A 23169-nucleotide genomic window follows, 5' to 3' on the forward strand; every position below is an offset into this window, starting at 1 on the left:
CATAGGTGTGCGTAAAGTGCCATTCTAAACCCAGCCAGAGTGTGCACAGTCTAAGCAGGGGCGAACCATTTCGTGACACTGGATGTTGGCAAGGAAAATACTAATGTTACATGAATAAACTCGTTTAAGAAAGCTGTGCTCTTACTCACAAATTTAAAGATCTACGTGTTTTAAATATACAAAAACGCGCGGGTGATATAAACGTTGAATCAATAGGGATTAAGTCGGGATGTGACGCACAGATGGCGATAATCCCATGTTATGGACAGCTGCATTGCGCTAAGTGGTATTTGGTAGCTGTAACGACCGTGCGAAAGGTTTATATAAATGCACTTAAGCGTTGAGCAGAAAGGGAGCCAGGTTCATTTTAAAGTATTCTTGTATTGGTGTGTGTATGTTCATTAATATTCGTCATTATCTTTCTGTGTGGTATCATCATCGTTGTTCTGGTGATTTTGAACTGTAAGTTTTTGATATAATTAGTAACTTAATTATACTTATTTATTTAAGCTCGATTGGATCGAAAGCCAAATGCTTATTGAATGCTTTCATGCCCGTTGCTTCGGTAGAATCAGTATTTGGGGAGATCTAATAAACGCTACTTATTTGGGGATCGTGCACGTGACCTCCATGTCACTATGATACGGTTGATGCAAATAAATATACAGTTTTATGTACACTGTTATTTTAAGAGAAAATGAACACTGTCTGCGACATCAAAATCATTTTAAAATTCGAATTCATTTTTGCATGCGTTTAATGGTATCTTTTCTCGAACAATCAACATTATTTAGTACCTTCAGACTAGTTTCCACACATTCTGTTTATTGTATTATATTTGGATTCCCACTGCGTAATTTTCTGCTAATGAAGGTAAACTATACTTAAGCTTAATAAATAAATTTTGGAATTACCAATAACCCCCATTTACATACCAAATCGAATAGCTTATTAAATCTTGTCGTAGAGAAAACAAATTATTATAATAACATGGCGCAATATGTGGAATTTGATATTATATTGTATTGAAACTGTAACACTCGAAGACAACTTAGCTATATCAAAGATGTAAACAAAGAGTAGCAACCTATTAACTTGATAAATTGGTTTGGGATAATGTATGAAAACCAAGTGAAATCTGCATTCATGAATGTTGAAAAGTGGGGGCTATACTCCACTAGTCAGAAGTAGGTTTGATAAACTGGGAACTGTTGGTCCACCAAGCCAGCTAAGTACTTAACCATCGCGCATTTCTCTACTGATTTTTTCAACATTTCGGATGTGTCAGTAAATGAAGTTTTGTAAAACCATTGTGCTTTATTCACGGATCGGTCAACCGACAAAATCATCGAATATGTATATCCCACCAATAATTATGATTTAACATGAGAATTACGTCGTGATTCCAACGCTCCCCGAAGCCAATCTTGAGTTTGCTCGCAAATGTTCGGATATCGTAGCGGACGATTCACATGGAAAACATTGTCACACAAAATAATGAAAACGAGCATTGTTTATCTCGTTAAATCTATGTTACCATACCACATCTAGTGTTGCAAGTTTGGCTATCGCTTTGAGGAACACTGGTTTTAACAGCGTAGCTTTATTTAACGACATATTTGTTGATTTTGAGTATTTATATGGCTTTAAATATACACCTGTCATTTGCAAGACTTATTTGACTTCGCGTGTCCATATGGACAATCTGGCACATGTTTATATCAATATGCACCCTTCAATTAATTAAGTTGTATACCCATTTGTATAAACAATTAAGTCCGACACAATGTGTTGCCGATATTAATACGATTTGTAACCCGTATTGTTACACACGTAGCACGTTTTGTTATTGAGTAATACCCTCACTATTGTTTTGTTGCAAAAACAAATAAACCAATATTAACATATCAAGGTAAAATTACAAATTAATAAAAATCGTGCACATATCTACATAATTATCTCCTGTGGGTTCATATGACTTGTAAATACTCTGATGCAAACGGATATAATAATGCACGCAACAAATGAATGAACCCCAGTAAATTGATGTTGACCGTTTAAAGCGAATACGCAGAAAAACGGACGTTAACGTGTTCCAGCTATGGAAATGATTTGATAAAGTCTAAATGATGTTAGACAAAATATATTATATCAGTTACTTTCAAAACCCCAGTTCCTTATTTGCTGTCACCATATTAAAGTTTGGTAATTAACATCGCAACTGTAAATGACCGCCGTTTTTAATATGTAAATTAACGAACGAACATGTCTTAACTTAATTCAAAAAAGTATTTAACGACTCAGAAAGCAAAGCATTAACTTTTTAACGGACGTTCAGAGCATACACATATAAATTTGAGCCACGCCCCAGGAAAAGCGGGGCTAAATGAATAACAGTAAATTGTTGTTCCAGATTACACTGTGTAGTCCGCTTTTATGTGTCTTTTTTCGTTTAAAGACAGATTTTCTGGGTGAAAATTCCTGCCTACGCGAAAAGTGTCGCCCTTGTTGAGCCGGTGCGGAATGCACAGGGAAACCTGTAACGCCTTTTTACGATCATGCACTAAACCCCGTTTATATCTCGCTACATGGTTTTGATTTGTTATATTGAACTCATGAATATTTAAACTGTGCAGAACGTTGAGAAAAGTCACCTTAAATGGTTTCGTTTTCTTACCATAAAAGGTAATACAACGAATATTTAATGGACTTTTGACTTTCTGGACTCTTTAACACTAAACAATAAAGAAATGACGGTTTGTGTTGAAGATTGCATTGATTTCTATTCAATTAGAACAAACATAACAAACCTATACTTTGTCCAAATCTTGAAAGATTTCTCTTATGAGTGCATCGGTAACTGCCTTCTGAGGGAAGTGCGGTTGATATTTTTATTTTATTTAGCAAATAGGTTTAATGTTATGATATTTGTATTTTGAAACGCAAGGGAATTTTCGTAGATCAAATGTGGACTTCTCCGATGCATAATATTAGGTTGAAAACGTATAACAAACCAATATCTCAACATTAACACATAACATTCGCTAATTTCCATTGTTATTGCGTAAAATGTAATTCAGAAATCTACGTATTAATTATAATACGAGGCTCACATTTGGGCATTTTGCTATATTATATTTATTGTTTTTGCAGCATAATTATAGAAAATTGGTTTTACTTTTTAAATCACGTTATTATTATCGCTAAAACAATAATTTGTCTTCTTGATATCCCGTGTAAACTTAATTGTTCACACGGTACACAGTGATGGTAACATGAGCAGTTTTATGTTTTCATTTTTTTTAAAGAAACACAAACACACAAACAACCATTAAATGACTCGAATAATTCAGTAGGTTTGTTTGTAGAGTATTTTAGTATTTTTTATTTGTTGAAGCCTTGACTTTATAATATTTAAAATTGTAACTTTTCTAAGTAGACCAAAGGGAAGCAGGGGGAGGGGTAATACGTATATTAACCGTACAAACTTACATATTAAGCTATGGACATTCCGATACCTGTTCAATAAAATTAAACACTCGAAAGGGTTAAGTTTTTATTTAACCCTTCACAATTTGCCAATCAAATTGTTTTATTAAATCCACACCATTTTGAAACTCGATTCAGAAAAGATTACCAAGAAATATCTTTAAAAAAGATATACGGCGTTGATTGTGGTTGCAGTTAATGAAAGGTAAAGACTTCAATGAATGAGATCAAAGATAGCGAATGTCTTTTTCTGTGCAGTTCTTAGCTGCTGCAAACGCAGAACGGGATGATACGCGGAGTTTTCGCGGCTTATTTTACATTATTACATATTGCTGGTCATAAACGTATAGATACAAAACAGGAACCCAAAAGAAGAATTTAAGTGAAATTAAAACATATGAGTCAACCGGCCACACGCGAAGTATCCGTATATATTTTAAATATTTATACGCGCGTTCTTCGAACAAACCTGTTTTAGTGATTTGTCTGGCGTTGCTATTTGATTCGATTTTTAACAGTATCGAGAATCATTGCGCTCATGCTTAATTCATTAGTCAATATGATGGCATAATTCTTGTTAAATTAATTAAAAATAATATTTATCATGGTACTGTTGTAAAACACATTAAGAATCTATTATTGACATACCATATGATATCGCTGGATATCTTCATTTAACATCTGTCTGGTCTAAAGAAAATTCCAGTTCACCTAGTTCACGCTATAGCGTCTTTATTATGTAACGATTATTTTCCTGGCCGCGAACTCCGATCAGCACATAGGGTAGAGACGCAGCGATGACCTGTATGTAAACTCTGACATTCACACACAGTGGCCGCAAATTGACCCGATATACCTCGCGAGTTGAAATGCAATGCATTAAAGTGAGTCTTCGCTTCCACTGCTCTCTATACTTTAACATGTTAACATGTTGACAGGAATATGGAAGTTAGTAATAAATATGAGAAAATAGCCTTTAAATGCAAACGTTCTCGCGCTGAAAATCTTCTGAAAATAAAAGGTGGACGCACAAACTGTATTGATGTCGAGATTGAGTGTAAAATTGTTTCATGCTGAACACGCAGTAAAACAGTGTTACAAAGACGCGGACATGTTTCCAATGTTCTGGTCGTGTTCTCAAATCAGCCAATGCAGTCACTGAAGTGTATTTATCTGTACTTGGCCGCGGGAAGTTTTATTTGAATTGTATTGGACGCTAACAAAGGTCAGGCTAAGGTGAAAAGCTGGCTTAATACAGCTTACGCCGAAAAAAAGATGTTCATCTCACCCTTTAAATTCAACTACGCATGCTCATATATTTTCCATTTCCGTTTCAGATTCATGTGCAGTCGTGTATAGCGACGCGCAAGAAGCAAAATCGATACTGCTGTCAGTGCTAGGGTAAGTATTATTGAACCACATTAGAACTACGTCGTGCTCCGAATCTTCCCGAAGCAAATCTCGCGTTTGCTCGTAAAACTGGAAATTCATATGCAAATAGAGTGACACAAAAAATAAAAACGAGCATTTTGTATCGCGTTAAATATATGTTACCTACGAAATCCGGATAGTGCCATCTATAATTTGCCCTTCTTTTATCAAGGGCGACACACGATACACGATATTTTGCGCGACAGTCGCGGCGACGCACGATATTTTCTGCGACAGTCGCGGCGACGCACGATATATTGTATATGTAGGCAGCCCAAAAGGCGATATATCGTGTTAAATATATCGTGCGTCGCACCGACTGTCGCGCAAAATATCGAGCGTCGCCGCGACTGTCGCAAAAAAATATCGTGCGTCGCCGCGACTGTCGCGCAAAATATCGTGAGTCGCCGCGACTGTCGCGCAAAATATAATGTATCATGCACGAAGCGATACTCGATATTTTGCGCGACAGTCGCGGTGACACGCGATATTTGTACTGTTTAAATATCGCTGTAATTATATCGCCTTTCGACTGTCGCGTTTTCAAAAAATTAGATTGCGACAGTCGCCCTTTTATATGCGCTATCTCGCCCTTTGAACACGACCGTCGCACTTTATGAACGCTACCGTCGCCCTTTATGAACGCGACCGTCGCACTTTTATATGCGGTATCTCGCCCTTTTAAAACGCGGCAGTCGCCCTTGTATAGGCGATATATCGCATATAAAAGGGCGACGGTCGCGTTCATAAATGGCGACGGTCGTGTTGAAAGGGTGAGATATCGCGATAGAATGCGACAGTCGCCCTTTTATTTGCGATATCTCGCCCTTTGAATACCACCGTCGAACTTTACGAACGCCACCGTCGCTCTTTATGAACGCGACCGTCGCCCTTTTATATGCGATATTTCGCCCTTTTAGAACGCGACAGTCTCCCATTTATAGGCGAGATATCGCCTATAAAAGGACGACGGTCGCGTTCATAAAGTGCGAGTGTCGTGTTCAAAGGGCGAGATATCGCATATAAAAGGGCGATTGTCGCATTCTAATTGTTAAATATCGAGTCTCGCTTCGTGCGTCGTGTCGCCCTTGATGAAAGAAGGGCAAGATTATAGATGGCACTTCCCGGATTCCGTTGTTACCAGACCAAATCTAGCCTTGAAATTGCAGCTATTGCTGTAAGGAATATTTTGTAAGGGGATAACTTTATTTTTCGAAATATTGTACTATATTTTACCTGCAGATCACTTAAAGACACCCGAAATAATGACGGTCGCTATGGCAGTAAAACAGGGTGGGACAAGTATCGCGTGGATCAAACCGGACGTAGAGGCGTGGGAGGCGGTGTCGACGATGATGGCGATGAAGCGGATCTCGACAATGCGATAAGCGTCCTTACAAAGGCTGTCGGTGACACTGACCGTGGGAAGGCGTCAGTGCGTCTGAATAACAAACCGGAAGTCACAAGCAGCTTGACGCAACTCACGAACAACCAAGAGATACCCGCGAACGTTGCTGCTATCATAGACTCGGCTTTGAGCAACTCGAAGGTTAAATTTTCCGACAGCGTTGCAGACCGTATCAAGTCGGCATCCAGTACGACTGCTTCGTACACCAACCAAGACGACCGGAGCAATGTTGCGCGCGCCTACAATTCAGCGACCGGCAAAACGAGCCAAGAGTTTCCGGCAAATTTCGCAGACTTCTTTCAGTCTTTCCCGAGCACTAACGTCAAGTCCTACAATGACGTCAACTCATACACAGACGTCAAAGCCACGTTCAATACTGACGACGGGTCGAACGTTGACGTCGCAAAAATAATGCAAGACGAATTCGCTGTAAATAACAAACAGGATGAATGGCAACAGTTGTCGAACGGAAACTACTTCAAAGCAGATACTCCGACGGTTCAAAACTATCATGCTGTTAAAGTTTTTTCCAGCAGTTCAAGCCCCGACGGATCCAATATTGACGTCAATAACATCCTTAAAAACGCGTAAGGAAACACCGGAAACACAGTAAATGCACACAACTGGCAAATGTCGTTCAAGGCAGATACGTCATCGGTTAAAAATTATCACGACGTCATAGTTTCCAACAGCAATGTAAACTTTGGCTCTGGCGGATCTTCCTATTATATTTAAATTGTTTTGTATTTTATTTGGATCCCATTGATTATTTATTGCTAATAAAGGTCAACTAAACTTGAGCATTACATATAACATTTCGAATTGCCAATAACTCCTATTTACAGACGAAAACAAACACAAATTACATCCGGTCGTCAAAAAAAATCGTTATTATAACATGACGCAATATTTGATATTGTATATTTTATTGAAAATATAACACTCGAAGACAACTACGCGATAACAAAGATGTAAACCAAATGAGTAGCAACCTATTAACGTGATACATTATATACGAAAACCAAGTAATATCAGTATGCATTATAGATTTCGGTATAAATATTGGTTCACTTTCACGTAAAGATTTTAGGAATCTGGTAACTAAAGGTTCAATAGAAAGGTAAATAACCGGTCCAAATATTGAGGTAAATATTAGGGAAACTGGAAATAACCGGTCCAATAGTAAGGAAAATATTTCGGAAACTGGGAATAACCGGTCCAATATGAAGGCTAAAAGGTTAACCGGTTAAAGACGCTCTTGCAAGCACATGCGGCCTGCAAAAGAACACGTTGCAAACCTCTTATTCCGGGAATTCGGTAAAAGTAGATACGCTATCGGTAAAAACCTACAACGACGGATCAAATGAACAAGGTAATTAAATAAACTCTTGCGATCGCAGACGGCGCGGAAATGAACTCATGGCAAAGCTCCCCTTCCGGAAGTTCGGTAAGAGTATATAACCCATCGGTACAAATCTACAACAACAACAAATATTTATAAGACGTTCGCAATCGCAAAGTCCGACCACTCGAACACAAACGTTGGAATTTTTCAGGACGACTTCGGTAAAATCGAAAACGGTCAACAGAGCTCATGGCCAAACTGCTCAAACGTGAAGTCATATCAAAATAACAATAAACCGAATGGTCAAGTCAGCTTCACCTATGATCGACAAACCTACACAAACACCAAAACAGAACCTAAGCAGGTTAAATCATGGCGCGGTAGCTACACACGCGCCCCAAATTACGGCACCACCCCCGGTTCGTCATGGGGCCGCACTAACGCCGGTCAGTGTCTCTCACGTGAGAGAGTTATAAAATGTCGGAAGTGGGCCAGAGTGCTGTGGGTCAGACACGCCTATGGTTCCCAAGTACCATTGTGCTGCACGCAGATAGCTTCCGGTTCCGGCCGAAACGATTTCGGCATATGTAAACCCAAGAATCCCGGAATGACGTTCGACAGACGATAAACGCTCACGTGTTTGGTCTATCTCTTTATACAACGTTAATGAGGCATGAAATGACAACATGTTGCATTGAATATTCATTAACATAGTACGTGGATATTGGTATGCCCTTAGGCATGTCGTGTAGTGACGATAACTAGTTGTTTGTTTTTAATTCAGCTTTTTATCACTTTCCTTGGTATAGAAAAATAGAATAGTGGCTGTATATGACTATGTGAATGAAATTAACGTATAATTGAGCCACTTTCTTAGAAAACCGGGCTTAATGTATGTGCGTTACGTGTCGTCGAAAATAAGCCTGTTCAATTATTATATTAACTACAGTTTAAATTCAAAAAACTTCTACGAACCGGCTAATCCGGAGCACACTTTCCGCCTAGATTGAATTTTCGTTTCACAAGCGACCACCTGTAAAATATAAATAACAATAAAAAATGCGGAAAGTGTACTCCCTGATAAGCTTGTGAGGAATGCACACGCTAATCTGGGATGACACTTTACGCACATGCATGAAGCCCACTTTTCCGAGAACGAAGCTCTTGACTGATGCAAGACGACGAATTCGTTTGAATTCAACGTGTAGTACAAAAATATAATTTTATTGAAGAGTTTCCTTGCATTATTCTATGTTTTCCATTGACCAATTGTGACGCAATTATCGTGGTGCCCTGCTATAATTTAAGCATCGGTCCGCTGAAAAAAATATTTCAAGCATGCCTAAAAAACACGTCAGTCCCAATAAAAGAAAGTGAAGTTCATTTTAAATGAAAAAACATTTTCGTTTATACCTAATTCATTTAAAAGGTTTTTCTTTCAAAAGAGTTAGATTCTTAATGAACATGCACTTTTGATAAGCTTGGTGTTATAACTACATATGTTCCTTTTTTCCGATGAAAATATTGTGACACAAAAATAAAAACGAGCGTTTTTAATCGCGTAAAATCTATGTTACCAGACCACGTATAGCGTTGAAATATTTGCCCATTGCTATGAGTAATAATGATTTTTTATGAGCTGATTAATTATTATAAATATAGTACGACTTATTTGTTGATTTTGAGTGCACATACGCTTTTAAGATATGAAAAAAAAGCTGTAATCGTATGTACGGACACAATTCAATATTATATAATCGTTTTTGCGATGTCATTGCGCGATTTTGTGCCGCTTGGATAGCGAGATGTTTATAAGAAAAAAAATATGCTTGTACAAAAACGTTTAGGGACTTTAAATTTCAATAGCATTACCGCGGGTAAATCAAAATTAGAGAATGGATATGCAGTCCCACGCATTGGCAAAATGGGCTTCAGTGCATTGCGTAAAGTTTTGTTCCAGATTGACCGGTGTACTCCGCACAGGCTATTCAGGGACGACACTTTCCGCCTCAACAGAAGTTTTGCTACTAGGAAACGTCCTTAAAACGAAAAATTCCATCCGACGAGGCTTTATGGGCTGCGCATGTTAGTCTAAGACGACACTTAACGCGCATGCAATAAGCCCCGTTTACGCAAAGCGATGCTAATATGCAGTCAAGTGCTTTACCGATTTTAGACGGATCCGAATTTCCCAACGTCAGTTTTAAGCATCACAAATCGTGACGCACTATGGTTTTGAACGCCTACGTGCGTTCCCCTACTAATTCGCAACGGTGTCAACCAATTGGTGTTGTTGAAGAGTGAATAGCATAATATATTCGATGTTTGATGTTGACAATAGTAAAACTGTTGATGCCGATGGCGATGATTTTGGTATCTACTCCAAAATCTAAAAACTGATGTCAACTGTTTTATATTACTGGTGTCAAAAAATAGCGTAAATAATGTGTCAGTCATTAAGCGATCGAAGCAAGAACTGTTACACCAAAACAATAATACAAAGAGCACTAAAATTTCATCAGTTGATACAACAGAAGTGTCTTTGCTCGAGACATTACATGCCTTCGGGCGTATAGAACCTATACGAATAATCATTATCAAGTCGTTTTTCGTTTGACTTATTTCAAAGCGTTTGTTTTTAGTTTTGATCGGTAAAAGTTAGATTTCGTCGAAACTTGAATTGCTTATAGTATTACAACTTCATTACTACCAATCGTCAATGTAAGTGTTTTCATGTAAAACATGAGAAAAACGTCTTCAACTCGACCATTATCACGCAAATTTTAGTATCCTGAATTAAAAACCACAAATTATTCGACGTTGTTACTCGTTATAGTTTGTGGTCGCTGAAAAATTTACGTCCGTGAGCGATCGTATTGTTGCAAACGTTCGACAAGACTCCGCATTTATATGTATGACGTCTTATTCTCAATTCCTTACTTGGGTAAAACATATTGCTTCGACCGAGTGTTCTATTTTGAGGTAAACGTTTGGTCCATGTCGTACCTTATGAAATGTAACTGGCTGCATGGATAGCAACATAGGGATACAGTTTAATCTCAAACGGTTAAGTGTATGGTGTTTATCTAGACATCCGGGTTCACGACACGAGTAAGTTGAATTAAGCTAATCGGTTTTCTCAAATTGAACGGATACTCTGTTCTAAATTATGTAGCTTATCCAAATAGCGCACATAGCAGTTTAAATGATCATATTATCATTATTACGCCAATAAATTTAAGCAACCACTTGGTATTTCGATTAATATTTCAATTGATATATCCGACCCAATATACATCCAGTTTGAAGCATCAATTGATATATTCGACCCAATATACATCCAGTTTGAAGCATCAATTGATATATCCGACCCAATATACATCCATTTTGAAGCATCAATTGATATATCCAACCCAGAATACATACAGTTTGAGGAATCAATTGATATATCCGACCCAATATACATCCAGTTTGAGGCATGATACATCCGACCCAATTATGCATCCAGTTTGGAGCATGCGTTGTTTGCACAGTTTCAACAGTCAAGCAAAAAATAATACTTTCATACCACTTAGCGCATTGATCACAAGATGAATTCCACTAAAGAGATCGTGGCAATTTTATTTCGACCAATTTTAGCCGGGGTAATCACATGACAAACAAGATGGTGGTATCCATGCCGAGAAAGGTATTTTGAATTAATAACAGATTTTTAAACATGTGTAGTAATGAGTACTATTTCATACAACACCACAAACAACATTTGGACGTTTAAACTTTATAAGTACAATGTACATGCATACCATATTGCATAACTAAACACACAAAGGTCTGCACTTGTGAAGATGCTATTGACAGTCCGCTAAATGCATTCATATCGGCCTTATCTATAACTATTGACAAGTATGCCCCGCCAAATTACAGCCGCTTTAAACAACCATGGACCAAACGCGAGCTCAACGGATATCATGCGATATTGAGCTCTCAAACGATGCGACGATGTACTTGGTTAAATCAGTTGGTTGAGTGCTTGATTAAAATAACATAAACCATCCAAATCAACGAACATTTTGCATAACATTTCTTTAAGTAATGTTAACCCATTAAACATCAGAGTTATGTATAGCAATAGCAAAACTGTCAACGATATATGTGGTCTTTTAACTCGTTTTTATTTTGTATGGAACACTATATTCCATTTTAATTTCCTGCAACGACATCTATTCATACGACACACGAACACTAACATGTTGCATGGGCATCTATTGAATATATTATCCCTCAAAAAGAGCTATTGCTATAAGGAACATCGTTTTTTATGTGTGGACTTATTTTTTGTATTCTAAGATTTTAAGTGTTTATGGGCTTTAGAAATCCGATGATTGCGTATTCGACCCCCGGACTTACAGAATAAATTGTGTTGATACTGGTCACACAATCCTTTCCATGGAAACTATCATCCTACCTCTGACTGGGACGATACTCTACAAACATGCATTAAGCCCATTTTCACCCAGAACGAGACTCTGACAGCCCATAAACATGGTTTTCTGAAACTCCTTGTACCCTTACAAAGCTCAGACAACAAACCTTGCCCCAGCTGCAACCAGTCCCGGATTACACACTGGGTAGATAAGGACACTGCCTATGAAACCGTGATTAAACAACTTTAAATATATCCAATGATTGTTTTCGTAAATTATTAATCTTATTATTATATCATGTCGTTTTTGCGTTACTGTATTTTATTCCATGCTTTACGGTTGTTTATAAAGAAATATCAGTAAATTCATTTTTTTAATTAATTTAAAACTGATAATTCACTGTTTCAAACAGTGAAAATTAACAGTGTCAATTATCGATATTGTTCACAGTTAAATGTGAAATGGCATCTTATCGTTTTTATGAAGTTACGACGTCATTATTTTAGCAAAAATACTAATACTCATTTGCAAGCAATGGATTTGTCGGAAAATCGTTTTAATTTCACTCGTGATCATAGAAAACAAATCCATGATTACTCGTGAATCAAAATCGATAACCCAGCAAATCCAACAAATATCCTCTATATAATTATATATAACAACTATGAACAAGATAAGTATTGATACAAAGCATCAAAGGGCGTCGGGAATTTTATTTTTTCTACTGTAAATATTAATATATTGGCCGATTATTTTAAACAAAATAGAAAAAGATACTGGTATAACCATTATATATGATTTTGTGTTATAACCCCCAAAAAACCATTATGATGTTGTGTTATAACCCCCAATATAACCATTATCTATGCTTTTGTGTTGTAACCCCCAAATATTTCATAGTTCATTTTATTTACATTGGTTTCCCTTTATACAGGCATCCGTGTGCAGTTTTCATTAATGGAACAGAACTGTGTAGGTTTTAAAAAATCTGCTTCATTGTGTAATCGTACTTCAAGGGGAGATGATTCTTAACTTATTCCTACGTTGCTCATTAACGATAGGGGTTGAGTTCTCATTGATATAAAAACACTGTAAAAGTTTTAATGTGTTTACAACTCCCCCTCCCCACCACACCCTCTCACACATATTTCATGGGACTTATAAAAACAAAAAAATGGTAACAATAAAACAGCATATTTATTTAAACTAAAATGTCTACATCAAAACAAAAAAAATAACATAGATCACAAATAAAATAATTTGATTCTACTGGGGCTCGAATCTTGGGCCTCTCACATGTGAAGCGAGCGTGTAACTGCTACACTACAGAACCGTTTGAAAAATCACCTTTTAACTAAGGTATTAATAAGTAACTGTAGTGTAACGGTTATCAATAAAGCAATAAACCGTGTAATCGCTGTCGTCTTGTAAAATTGAAGAAAATACGCGTTAACCAAAACTCGAACAGCAAAATTCTGCGCTATTGTTAGAAAAACCTCAAAATAAATATTTTGATTATGTTTTGTTTTTATACAAAACCAGAAAGTTTCAAGTGTTTGCGTATTTGCCCAGCCCCTGTGATCTTTTATTATTGCCCAGTCCCTGTGATCAGTTATTGGCAATAAATGTTGTATTAAATGTAATAGGCACAAATGCAGTACTTATTTACACTAATTTACACAATAAATTACCACTATGCAAGATATTCTGACAAAAATAATATATACATTGATCCGTAAAATAACTTCTCCTCTCATAAGCGAAAAAAAAACGTATTGCATACGAGTCGCCGCACTTCAGTGCGACGCCAACAATGCCACTTTAGATGTCTAGCCAGCCTCGGCACTGGTTTGTCAATTTTAACTAGTGTCAACTGAGCACTGGCGTTCTAGTAGTCACTACGCCGAATATAGGCATGTGGCGTGTGAATGCAGTCGACTTCCGATATTGCCGGAAATGGAGGTCACAAAACAACAAGTATCCTTTAGGAAATCAATAAAACATTTGTGTCAGACAATTAACAATGAGAGACTCACTGTGAAGTTTTGCGTTGTCTATGTCACGTTGATTATGGACCTTCAAACGTAAAAAAGAACCCTTGATTATTGTTTTCTGCGCAATGAATAATTGAACGTCTCAAAACGAGATGTGTTTGTTTATCGGGGACGAAAATATTACAAATGGTAATATTTGCAAATTAAAATACTTTTTGCCTTCTGGTTATGTACACACGTCTTATCATATTTTCGCACGAACAAGCAATCAAACGACACATTCTCGATAATCGTGCGAATTGTTGGTAAGCCCGTACGATAAAAACACAGTATTTAACAGATATACCAAGTTAAGTAAAGAGACTTTGAATCAAATCCGATAGAAATAAGTTGAATATCAAGACGCAACGAAACATGTTTTCACAGTCAAGGAGCACGTTTTCCGTGTTGATGATAACGTTTATGCTGTTCGGAGGTAAGTTTTTTTATTTCATTTTTTCAACTTTGAACAGTGTTGGTATATTTTAAAGGCACCTTTGCACGTTATGGTAAATGACGAAATTGATAAAAACAGTTTCAGATTCGCAAATTTCCATTGTATTTGCTACAAAACAATAATACTAAGCATTTACCATGATCTTAAATATCTCTTACGATCTTTTGACGTTGTAAATCATGAAAATTATAAAGCGTTACAAACGTGAACCATTGACAAATTTGGAGAGTTCTGTTATTATCGTTAAAATATGTGACACTGCGAGGACAGCTTGTATAAAGTATAAAATACACTGGTTTTGATAGCACGGACAGCCGAATGGATTATGTGATAGACTTTAACGCCAAGGGTCAGTGGTTCGAGCTCAGTGTTAACCTCGTTTTAAATGTATATTATATTTTTTTTTACTTGATCTATTTAGTGCTTATGTTTTAATTTTTAATTTTATTAATATAAAGTATTCAATGACAAACTTAAATTAATGCCAAAATCTGTGCAAAGGTCCCTTTAATAAAATAATGTTTAGGTTAAGAATGTTAATTTATTTTTTGTGAATTTGGAGAAATCAGTTTAGTTTACTTATGAAATATATGTTATTTCCATGGATATATACATACTATTTAAACACTTCTTAACACTCGATTTAAATTCCGTCGATTATGCAACACACATTATTGTTTATGCTTAATATCGTAAAAAACATGTAATACGATAAAACATTGTTTTCCTTTTAGAGAAGACCTGCTTACAGACTGATTCTTGAATAAATTAGATTTGAATGTACATGTAGCTTCGTTGTTTGTTTGTTAGTTGTTGTTTAAAATTACATTTATAATTTAACAATTGTTTTACTTTTTATATATGAAAAAAACACTGTTTGCAGATCGTCATATCTACTGTATTATACATCATTCGAATTAATCGAAACAAAGTTGAAGAGAAGTTTACACACAATAAATAAATATAACACGTTTTGCTCTGGAACTGAATTAACAAAAACATCTTTCTCCACTCATACATAAAATGCATTAACGATTAACCAACTGTCTTTAAATAACATTACTACATGCGATGACTTTATAAAATTTATTGAAGAGTTCCAAATTCTAAGGCATTCCGCAACTACAATTGCCTACTAAATGTGTGTGATTAAATTATTGTGTTATTTTTAGGCAATCTTTCTGCGGATAAAGACTCGGAGGAAAGCCTGAAATCTTTCTTGAAGTCACTGACAAGGTACATTAGAGCCGCGTTCTAGAAATACCGGGCTAAATGCATGTGGGCAAAGTGTCATTCAAGATGAGCTTTGCAGTCCGCACAGGCTAGTCAGATACATCATTATCTGCTTTGAAGGAGTGTTTTGTTTGAAATAGGTCTTTCTTTTCAAAAAAATCCAATGCAGGCGGAAAGTGTTGTGTCTAATTAGCCCGTGCACACTGCACGAGTTAATATGGTACGACGATTTACGCAGATGCATTTTACTTAGGTTTCCTAGAACGAGGATCATTCTATTTCTAGGAACTCGTGTCTTGAATTTTCAACATTTATTAAGTAAAATATTGCAATATTTTTAGTATACATAGTAATAAAATAAGATATTGTGTAAAATAATTAAAGCTAAATTTCGCCGTATATACAGTAGGAAGAGTTTAGGTGACATTGTATCATCAATTGACATTGAGTTAATGTAAGACTTTTTATAACATGTTCCTTGGTGATCAAATTGTAATAGGATAAAAACGATATTATTTCGTCACATTTAGGACGGTTTTTTTCCAATTATTTTAAGACATTTTTGTCTTACAAAACAGAACAGTTTCAATTAATATATGCATACTTGAATACACTTGAATATAAAAAAACAACGGTTTGTCCATATGTCCAAAACACACTCCAAAAATAAGGAACAGACCCTTCTCAACACGTATATATGTATTGCAGTTCGCTGCGAGACGGAAGTTCCCTTCATGCCGACGGTATGGCCAGAGCCTTCTCTGGTTCCATTTCCGGTGGTGGCAGTGGGCCGGATACAGCTGCTATTGACGAAGCGATACGCATAGTCGAGAACATCCTGGCTAGTGGCGACACCAATAAAAATATCGTGGAAACCCTCGAGAAGTTAATCAACATCCGAGACGTCGTGAAGATAAGACAGCAGCGCAACGGAAGTTCGGCGAACCGGAACGCGGAAGTAAATCGCGAACGAGTCGGCGTGGAAAATGAACGGTCACTATCACAAGGAAAAGAATCGGAGGCGGCTCTTACTGACCGCGACTTCCATAACAAAAACTGCTTCAAGCTGGGGCAGATCTGCGGCTTCTACCGAGACTCATGCTGCGCGCGCGACACGGAGTACGGATCGAACGCGTTCCTTTGCTGCATCAGGCTTTCCGGCGGCGAAAATTTCCTCCTGAGCGACCGTTACGGGTACTGCGTGCCAAGCTACGCATCCTACACGTGCGATGAGATGGAGAGGATGTACAGCCTCTGGCAGCGTTAAGCCGCCGCCGTACCGGAAATGACACAATCCGTCAGTGGAATTGCTTGCCGGCGAGGCTTGTGTTGTTGTTTTTTTGTGCTAAATTGTTTGCCAACACTTAACACGTTGTTCTTCGCGTGCCTGAGCTTGCGGGGATTCCATAACGAAAAGTGTATCTGATTTTTATAAGATTGTATTTACCTTAGTTACTCGCCTTATGTGCATTTCATTAAGACACGATCCCTTTTTTCATATATTCATTTTATCGCAGCTCTATTTGGGCTAAAAAAGCATTTTTTCTCTAATGCATGTTTAACTCTATCATATAATATATATGTATTATGTTAGCAGTTATTATTGTGTTGTTTAAATTATTTTTTTTTAAGAATTCCCGCTAATATTTATTTAATTAGATATAAGAAGAATACGGTGTTATACTTCCCCATCAATGCATGTTTACATGCTGACCTTAAATTACGAGTATTCTGAAGATGTTCTCAAATACATTCTACATTTGAATTAAGTTTGCGGATGACCTCCTTCTTGCTTGGCAATGACCAATGGTAGATTAAAACCTCGTTTTGGGAAAACATGTTTTTGTCGTTCAAATGAAAGTATCTTTGTAGCGAAAACTCAGTAAAGGCAAAAAGTGTCGTCCCTCATGAGAATGTGCGGACTGTCCAGGCTTATTTGGGAAGACACTGAACGAACATGCAGAAAGCCCATTTTTTCCCAAAAAGAGACTTAACTGTTCAGTTCCTTAAATGTTTAAATACATCCATAAAGGTGTTGTTTTATTGAATGTCAAAACACTCTCTCGACGATTTAAGCGAAATCCTATTTAACAATACCGTAAATGTGTAAACAATGCCGACAACCGATCAAACATTCTTACACATACATTTTTATTTTTTTTAAACGCATATACCACGCACAAATTACATAGTCGTCTTCTGTGTCAGTTTACGTAATTTTAAATGTACAAGTTATGCACATTCAAAGTGTTTTATTCCCATGTTTGTCATCTCCCGTGAATATTTCATACCATTTGTTTCACTGTTAATACATGATTATTGAGTGTGGATCTAGTCAATAAAATAGTGGTCCGAAAAAAACTGTCTTTACGACTATTATACAAGATGCTGATTTTGTGAATAAATTGAGTTTCGCTCTGGAAAAAAAAACGGGCTTAAAACCTGCGTGTTAAACGTCGTACCAGATCAATCTGTACAGTCGGTATATGCTGGCTTAACGCCTAAGCACTATATGTCGTACCAGATCATTCAGTGCAGTTGGCATATGCTGGCTTAATGCATGTGCGTAACATGTCGAACAAGAGCATTCTGTACAGTCGGCATATGCTGGCTTTATGCCTGTGCGTTAACTGTCGTACCAGATCATTATGTATAGTCGACATATGCTGGCTAAATGCCTGTGCGTTAAATGTCGTACCAGATCATTATGTACAGTTGGCATATGCTGGCTGAATGCCTGTGCGTTAAATGTCGTACCAGATCATTCGGTACAGTCGGCATATGCTGGCTAAATGCCTGTGCGTTAAGTATCGTACCAGTAATTATGTACAGTTAGCATATGATGGTTTTATGTCTGTGCGTTAAAAGATGTACCAGATTATTCTGTACCGTCGGCATATTCTGGCTTAATTTCTGTGCGTTAAATGTCGTTCCAGATCATATGTACAACCATATCATTCTGTATAGTCGCCCTATGCTGGTTTAATGTCTGAGCTTTAAATATTGCACGAGATCATTCTGTACATTTGGCATATGCTGCCTTAATGTCTGTGCGTTAAATGTCGTACCAGTCAATCCGTACAGTCGGTATATGATGGCTTAATGCCTGTGCGTTAAATGTCGTACCAGATAATTCTGTACAGTCGGCATATGCTTGCTTAATGCCTGTGCTTTAAATGTCGTACGAGATCATTCTATTCAGTCGGCATATGCTTGCTTAATGCCTTTGCTTTAAATGTCGTACCAGTCATTCTCTACATTTGGTATATGCTTGCTTAATGCCTGTGCTTTAAATGTCGCACCAGTCATTCTCTATATTTGGTATATGCTTGCTTAATGCCTGTGCTTTAAATGTCGCACCAGTCATTCTCTATAGTCGGCATATGCTTGCTTAATGCCTGTGCTTTAAATGTCGCACCAGTCATTCTCTATAGTCGGCATATGCTTGCTTAATGCCTGTGCTTTAAATGTCGCACCAGTCATTCTCTACAGTCGGCATATGCTTGCTTAATGCTTGTGCTTTAGATGTCATACCAGTCATTCTCTACAGTTGGCATATTCTGGCTTAATGCTCGTGCTTTAAATGTCATACCGGCCATTCTCTACAGTTGGCATATTCGGGCTTAATGCTTGTGCTTCAAATGTCATACCAGTCATTCTCTACAGTTGGCATATGCTTGCTTAATGCCTGTGCTTTAAATGTCGCACCAGTCATTCGCTACAGTCGACATATGGTTGCTTAATACCTGTGCTTTAAATGTCGTACCAGTCATTCTTTACAGTTGGCATATTCTGGCTTAATGCCTGTGCTTTAAATGTCGTACCAGTCATTCTCTACAGTTGGCATATTCTGGCTTAATGCCTCTGCTTTAAATGTCGTACAGGTCATTCTATACAGTTGGCATATGCTGGTTTAATGCCTGTGCGTTAAATGTCGTAAAATATCACTTTGAACAGTCGGCATATGCTGGCGTCATGCCTGCGCGTTAAATACCGTACCAGATCATTCTGTACAGTGGGCATATGCTGGTTTAATGCCTGTGCGTTAAATATCGTACCTGATGATTATTACCGTCGGCATATGCTGGCTTAATGCCTGTGCACAAAGTGTAGAACCACATCATTATGTACAGTTGACACATGCTGGCTTAATGCTTGTGCGTTAAATATCAAACCAGATCATCTTGTACCGTCGGCATGGCTCGCTTTATGCATATTCGTTAAATGTCGTACCAGATCATCTTGTACAGTCGGCATGGCTTGCTTTATGCATATTCGTTAAATCTCGTACCAGATCATCTTGTACAGTCGGCATGGCTCGATTTATGCATATTCGTTATATTTCGTACCAGATCATCTTGTACAGTCGGTATGGCTCGCTTTATGCATAATCGTTAAATATCATACCAGATCATCTTGTACAGTCGGCTCGGCTCGCTTTATGCATATTCGTTAAATGTCGTGCCAGGCCATTCTGTACAGTCGGCATATGCTTGCTTAATGCCTGTGCGTTAAGTGTCGAACCAGATTATTCTGTACAGTCGGCATATGCTGGCTTAATGTCTGTGCGTTAAGTGCCGTACCAGTCATTATGTACAGTTAGCATATGCTGGCACTGACGCTTGCAAAGGACTTTAATGTTATATTTTTTAATAAACAAGTGGAGTTGGAGGACTGCACTCTCGACTTGTGTTGTTTCTGTTCCAGTTTCTGGCTTTTTATACCAACTTATTACTAAACATACAGTAAACTTGGCCAAATTAGCCACTTATTCCATTAAATATAAAGTTTTGTAGAGCATATACTAGTACATGCTTTCATCACATAAGCTCAACTAGCTGAGATTTTGATCTTGTTCAGATCTTAATCCGTCACCATTTTCTGATTCTGATTTAGTGACAGCAACATTGGGCAATTCCTTGACGTAAGTTACAATTCTCTAGTGTTTTTAATAGAGTTAAAAAAAAAAACACTTTCAACTGTATTTTCAGTCAATGGACGTTGACTCATATCGCCACATAAGCAATCCCATGATAGATCTGGGCATAACGTAGTTATGAGCAAAATGTTAAAAGAGTGGATACAAAATTTATAAAAAAAATCGTAAGCAGAATCTTTTGTAACAGTCATCTTATCAGTGACCTCATCAATTACACATGCAACCCAAGCGATGTGTATGTATATGGCATTTACATATTTAACTTCATTTCAGTGGCTACATTTATTCTTGAGCTGTTGAAAATTAACTACTGTTCTATATGTATTAAGCATGACCTTTATATTTACCGAATCCACACCATTTGCAAACCAAATCTATGTCTCAATTATTGTATTCAATATCATTACGATAACTAATTAATAATCAAAGAAATTCAGATGATTCCATCTGATTAATTTTTCGAAACAGCGACCTTTATTCCACCTGACCTAAACGCTATCCTTGTTTTGGTACAAATCATCAGCATGTAAAGTTTGAAGACATTATCTAAGTTTGATAATACTGGACAAGTCCGACTTGAGAAGTGTATTTAACAATAACTTCGCTCCATGTAGTCAAACGTAGTAATAAACACGTGTTCATTGTTTGTTGAGCTTATAAAAGTATAAAATGCGTTTATACCCTTACCCTAACCATAACCATTTGATTGAAAAAAAAAGTTGTTTATATAATTTTCAGAGCATCAACTGAATAAGTAAATACTTAGGTATATAGGAACATGAAAAACATGTGAACGACGGATCGGTGACTTGTTAAATTAGTAATGGGTAATTTAAAGTGGTTTAATCAAGTATCTAAAGTCAGAAATGATTTCTTTTAGATAATTTACGAAAATCGAGTACTTTTTGTGCGAAAACGGAGCTGAATTTTGGCCTTTGAAATATGACACCGTTTCTTTATGTCACGTTTGACATTTTCTATATGTAAGTTTTTACCTATATTGAATTTGCATGCGCCGTTAAAGTGCACGCAAAAGTATAATAGTCATCGCGCATGCGCCGACTTTTCCGTTTGTCCTCGTTTGTATTGTCTAGGTGAATTGTCATTGTGTCGTCTTCTGTGGTTTGGTGAATCGGAATACTTCGGATTTATACATTTAACAATGTATATCTACGAAGTCGGCCGAGGCTATCCAACTACTGCACGTGCTTTCGTGTGAGCACTGTTTACCGTATACGTCCAATTGTTCTTTATGTTTAATGTTTGAATGAAAGAAAGATTTAGAGAGAGGATCCTATTGGGCTGTTCGTTCACCCTTTTCTTTCTTCCCTGCCAAATTCCATCGTCCCTCACAACCCGTAAGAATTTTCACAATTTAAGAGGGTTAGAAATCTGTTACTCTTTATATTAATTATAAAGGAAATTTATTATCATTAATTAATCGGACACTGTGGTAAGCTATTTTATATTATTCTTTATACTTTATATTATTAATGTATATGCATTGTTTTCCGCAGCGCGTCCCATTAAGTTTCATTGTGATATTGATATGTGTAATCATTACACAATATTTAAACAACACAAAATTAAATAGCATTAAAGGTATGCTCCAGCGACAATATCAAATTGCTTTGAACAAAATTGAATCATAGTATAGTTGCATTTAACCAAAAAATTTACGGAAAAATCCGACGTTTTACCTGCGAAATCTTACAGCGAAGATTTGAGGATGGTTTGCACTACACATGACTTAGACTTGAGGATGGTTCGCACTATACATGACTAAGACTTTAGGATGGTTCGCACTACACGTGACTAAGACTTGAGGACGTAGTAGAATTACACGTGACTAAGACTTTGGGATGGTTCGCACTACACGTGACTAAGACTTGAGGAAAGTTCGCACTACACGTGACTAAGACTTGAGGATGGTTCGCACTACATGTGACTAAGACTTGAATAAGGTTTGCACTACACATGACTAAGACTTGAGGATGGTTCGCAATACACATGACTAAGACTTGACGATGGTTCGCACTACACATGACTAAGACTTGAGGAAGGTTCGCACTACACGTGACTAAGACTTGAGGAAGGTTCGCACTACACGTGACTAAGACTTGAGGATGGTTCACACTACACGTGATTAAGACTTGAGGAAGGTTCGCTCTACACGTGACTAAGACCTGAGAATGGTTTGCACTACACATGACTAAGACTTGAGGAAGGTTCGCACTACACGTGACTGAGACTTGAGGAAGGTTCGCACTACACGTGACTAAGACTTAAGGATGGTTCGCACTACACGTGACTAAGACTTGAGGAAGGTTCGCACTACACGTGACTAAGACTTGAGGATGGTTCGCACTACACGTGACTAAGACTTGAGGATGGTTTGCACTACACATGA

General features: G+C 37.3%; 1 protein-coding gene across 2 annotated transcripts in view; it reads left to right on the forward strand.

Moving 5' to 3' along the window:
• Nucleotides 1-23169, forward strand: part of LOC127850612 (uncharacterized) — a 1644088-nt gene that overhangs the window by 504244 nt on the left and 1116675 nt on the right. The window lies entirely within an intron of this gene.

This window comes from Dreissena polymorpha, chromosome 11 (genome assembly GCF_020536995.1).
Source record: "Dreissena polymorpha isolate Duluth1 chromosome 11, UMN_Dpol_1.0, whole genome shotgun sequence".
In the NCBI taxonomy this organism is placed as follows: Eukaryota; Metazoa; Mollusca; class Bivalvia; order Myida; family Dreissenidae; genus Dreissena; species Dreissena polymorpha.